A 5,000-nucleotide genomic window follows, 5' to 3' on the forward strand; every position below is an offset into this window, starting at 1 on the left:
ATATTTAGTCAAGTTTTGACTAAATATTGTAACATCGAGGGGGAATCGAAACGAGGGTCGTGGTGTATGTGTGTGTGTGTGTGTGTGTGTGCGTGCGTGCGTGCGTGCGTGCGTGTAGAGCGATTCAGACCAAACTACTGGGCCGATCTTTATGAAATTTTACATGAGAGTTCCTGGGATTGATATCCCCGAACGTTTTTCTCTTTTTTTCGATAAATGTCTTTGATGACGTCATATCCGGCTTTTTGTGAAAGTTGAGGCGGCACTGTCACGCTCCCATTTTTCAACCAAATTGGTTGAAATTTTGGTCAAGTAGTCTTCGACGAAGCCCGGACTTCGGTATTGCATTTCAGCGTGATGGCTTAAAAATTAATTAATGACTTTGGTCATTAAAAATCTGAAAATTGTAAAAAAAAATAAAAATTTATAAAACGATCCAACTTTACGTTTATCTTATTTTCCATCATTTGCTGATTCCAAAAACATATAAATATGTTATATTCGGATTAAAAACAAGCTCTGAAAATTAAATATATACAAATTATTATCAAAATTAAATTGTCCAAATCAATTTAAAAACACTTTCATCTTATTCCTTGTCGGTTTCTGATTCCAAAAACATATAGATATGATATGTTTGGATTAAAAAAACGCTCAGAAAGTTAAAACAAAAAGAGGTACAGAAAAGCGTGCTATCCTTCTTAGCGCAACTACTACCCCGCTCTTCTTGTCAATTTCACTGCCTTTGCCATGAGCGGTGGACTGACGATGCTACGAGTATACGGTCTTGCTGAAAATAAATATTGTATTTTCGCCTTACGCGACTTGTTACTTTTGATTAAGAAATTATTGTAAATGATCTGCGAATGTTTTTCTCCATGTCCCTGCTGGACCCGGGATTTGTATTATTGGTTTAATATTAATTAAACCTTTATACTTGTAATTTTGATTGGAGTGTTTAGTCGTCAGCGTTTTATTCGGAAAATAGCGTTCAAACACACACGAAGTTGCTTCAAAAAACTACGCAGACAAATACCTTCGTGTATATTGGATAACAGTATTCTTTATTGACTTGGAAACACACACACACACACACACACACACACACACACACACACACACACACACACACGCACACACACACACACACACACGCGCGCACACGCACACACACACACAGACACACACACACACACACAGACACACACACACACACACACACACACACGCACACACACACACAACCTGCCTACCTGCTCCCCATGCAAACGTGGGCATTTTTTGCTAAATTCATCTCGGGATACTCTACAAGGGAACGAAGTTACCTTGACCTTGACAAGAAAGAAGGGAAGAAAAGAAAAAAAGAAAAGGAAGTGAGCGCTTATATGAGTTTCGAAGAAGTCTTTCAGAAATACTTGTATCTAGTTTTGATGGAAGATGATCGAAACGGATACATTCAAATTTGTGGTTGTCTTGTAGAAACCCAGTGTTCCACGGGAAGGTGCGCAACGACCGTAGAGTGCGGATTCGAGGGCGACGCATGTACCTTCACTGGGGACACGAACTGGCGTCTTCACAGCCATTCCACTGGAAGCAACGGTATGCACAATGGTGTGTATGTGTTTGCGTGTGTGTGTGTATGTGTAAGTGTGTGTGTATGTATGTGTAAGTGTGTGTGCGTGTGCGCCGGTGTGTGTGTGTGTGTGTGTGTGTGTGTGTGTGTGTCTGTCTGTTTGTCTGTGTGTGTCTGTGTCTGTGTGCCTGTGTATATATATATATGTCTCGTCTATGTGTATGTCTGTCTGTTTTCTCGTTCCCCTGGCTCTTTGTCGCTGACGTGTTCGTGTGCCTCCGTGTGTCCGTCTGTCTGTCTGTCTGTCTGTCCGGCTGTCAGTCTCTCTCTCTCTCTCTCTCTCTCTCTCTCTCTCTCTCTCTCTCTCTCTCTCACTCACTTTCACTTTTTCTCTCTCATTACAGTATTTCATCAGATTTACAATCACTTTGAGACGTACCGAATATTTATTCGTCCAACACAAAGATTACTTTTTAATTAACAAACTATCTGTCCTTCAATGGCTTTGAACAGGGTCGTACGCCTTGTTCCAAAGGTCTTCATCATCGGGCACTGATCTGCTATCTACACAACTGTGCAATGGAGATGTCATCGTACAGTTCCGTTCTGTCATCGTCACCGTTTTACATCCTTACCGGGCCGAACTCCACGTGCTTACCAAGTGCAATGGCCTTGACCTCAAGAACTCTACACAGATTGTGAAAGGTCCACAGATACACCCGCCGTGGAAACACTTCCAGATTACTCTTCCTGGCTGTCCAAAGGGACAACAACAACAGGTGTGAGAACAAATTGTAAACTTTAAAATAAGAAATAACGAGCTAAGACGTGTTTTGAGATCGCCAGAAAGAATCTTATACTTTGAAAAGTATTACAGTTAACAGTCAGAGCTTAAGTTGTACAGATCGTTCGGTCATAAGCTTTTTACTACGATGCAAACATATAACTGTCGTAACATTTCAATGTGTTTTGTGGTGATGACACATATCTATGCAGACATCATTTTATATCGATGCTTGTCTTCAGGTTGTCTTTAGAGCTTTCAACGTCCATCTTCAGTCCCAGAAAATCGCTATCGATGATGTGCACATCAGTGAGGGTCGTGAGTATACTGTCAAGAATTTCCCCTCGCACATTAGGCCAACCCCAAAAAAAAATAGTCTGTTTACGGTAACCCGACCGACCCTATTTTTTTCGCGCGACCCTAGACTTTTTTTTGGCATTTGGAGAAAAAAAAATATATATATATTTTTTTTTGTGTGGCAAAATAACGTACAAATATGATTTTTTGGGGAAAAAAAAAATATCCCGACCTACCGACCCTATTTTTTTGGTCTATGTTACCGTAAACAGACTATTTTTTTTTCGGCCTTACGATTTTATAGCAAAGCATATTCACATAGTGTTATTCTACCCTACCCCAGTGAATGTGATGGGCGCGAAGCGCCCGAATTTGCTAGGGGGGTCCGGGTGCATGCTCCCCCGGAAAAAAATGTGGCCCAAAGAAGCAAAATGGTGCCATCTGGTGCCATTTGAACTTAGAAATGGTCATAGAATCAGCTTTCCAAATTTTTTTTTCTTTTTTTTCGGGGGGGGGGGTGGCACGTGCCCCCTGTGCCCCCCCTCGTCCGCCCCTGCACACACACACACACACTATGCATACACACAGTAGGCACACACTGAAAATATCCTCCACACCGTGTAAATCACCACCCACGAGTCTGTCCAGGCTTTTACATGGGTACCCCCACCCCCGTTTAGGCTCCTACATGGGTAACCACCCACCCCACCCCCCCACCCCCGTCCAGGCTTCTACATGGGTAACCCCCCACCACCCCCCACCCCCACACCCGTCCAGGCTTCTACATGGGTACCCCCCCGTCCAGGCTTTTACATGGGTACCCCCCACCCCGTCCAGGCTTTTACTTGGGTACCCCCCCTCCCCGTCCAGGCTTTTACATGGGTACCCCCCCCCCCCACCCCGTCCAGGCTTCAACATGGGTACCCCCCACCACCCCGTCCAGGCTTCTACAAGGGTACCCCCCCCCCCACCCCGTCCAGGCTTCAACATGGGTACCCCCCACCACCCCGTCCAGGCTTCTACAAGGGTACCCCCCCACCCCGTCCAGGCTTCTACATGGGTACCCCCCCCCACCCCGTCCAGGCTTTTACATGGGTACCCCCCTCCACCCCGTCCAGGTTTTTACATGGGTACCCCCCACCCCGTCCAGGCTTTTACTTGGGTACCCCCCTCCCCGTCCAGGCTTTTACATGGGTACCCCCCCGCACCCCGTCCAGGCTTCAACATGGGTACCCCCCACCACCCCGTCCAGGCTTCTACAAGGGTACCCCCCCCCCCACCCCGTCCAGGCTTCTACATGGGTACCCCCCCCCACCCCGTCCAGGCTTTTACATGGGTACCCCCCTCCACCCCGTCCAGGTTTTTACATGGGTACCCCCCACCCCGTCCAGGCTTTTACTTGGGTACCCCCCTCCCCGTCCAGGCTTTTACATGGGTACCCCCCCCCCACCCCGTCCAGGCTTCGACATGGGTACCCCCCACCACCCCGTCCAGGCTTCTACAAGGGTACCCCCCACCCCGTCCAGGCTTCTACATGGGTACCCCCCCCCACCCCGTCCAGGCTTTTACATGGGTACCCCCCTCCACCCCGTCCAGGTTTTTACATGGGTACCCCCCCACCCCGTCCGGGCTTTTACATGTACCCCCCACCCCGTCCAGGCTTTTACATGGGTACCCCCCCCCGTCCAGGCTTTTACATGGGTACCCCCCCCCCGTCCAGGCTTTTACATGGGTACCCCCCCACCCCGTCCAGGCTTTTACATGGGTACCCCCACCCCCACCCCCGTTTAGGCTCCTACATGGGTAGCCCCCCCACCCCCCCCCCCCCCCCCGTCCACGCTTCTGCATGTGTACCCCCCCCCCCCCCCCGTCCACGCTTCTACATGGGTAACCCCCCCCCCCCCTCCCCCCCCCCACCCCCACCCCCCCCCCCCCCCCCCCCACCCTGAGGACACATACCAAAACAAACGACAGCCCGACTGCATTCTAAGCGGAGTACATGTACTAAGAACCAAAATTGAACACATTTCGCAGATTGACGTTAAGGTGTAAGCTGCGAATCAATTCTGCAAAATCTTTCTCGCTCTATACATGAAGCAACCAAGGTGTTGACTTTAGATGTGTGTCCTTGTAGTGGGATGATCATCCATTGCAAAATCTTGGACGGATCTGTGGGGATATGCAAGATCATCTACAGAGAAAAAGACATACGCTTTCGATTCAGATGTGGAATGCATGTAATATTCTCCACTGCTACTTTTGTTCTATGTATTTTTACAATGCTACATCATTTCTGTTTTGTTTGATGGTGGGCTGCTTTTTTTAAACTTTTTTATTTAGCAATCA

The 5,000-nt window shown here is 47.8% G+C and overlaps 1 pseudogene; it reads left to right on the forward strand.

The window, feature by feature from the left end:
* The window catches only part of LOC138949011 (dentin sialophosphoprotein-like), a 15,513-nt pseudogene that overhangs the window by 691 nt on the left and 9,822 nt on the right, over positions 1–5,000 (forward strand).

The sequence above is a fragment of the Littorina saxatilis genome, linkage group LG1 (genome assembly GCF_037325665.1).
Source record: "Littorina saxatilis isolate snail1 linkage group LG1, US_GU_Lsax_2.0, whole genome shotgun sequence".
Taxonomy (NCBI): Eukaryota; Metazoa; Mollusca; class Gastropoda; order Littorinimorpha; family Littorinidae; genus Littorina; species Littorina saxatilis.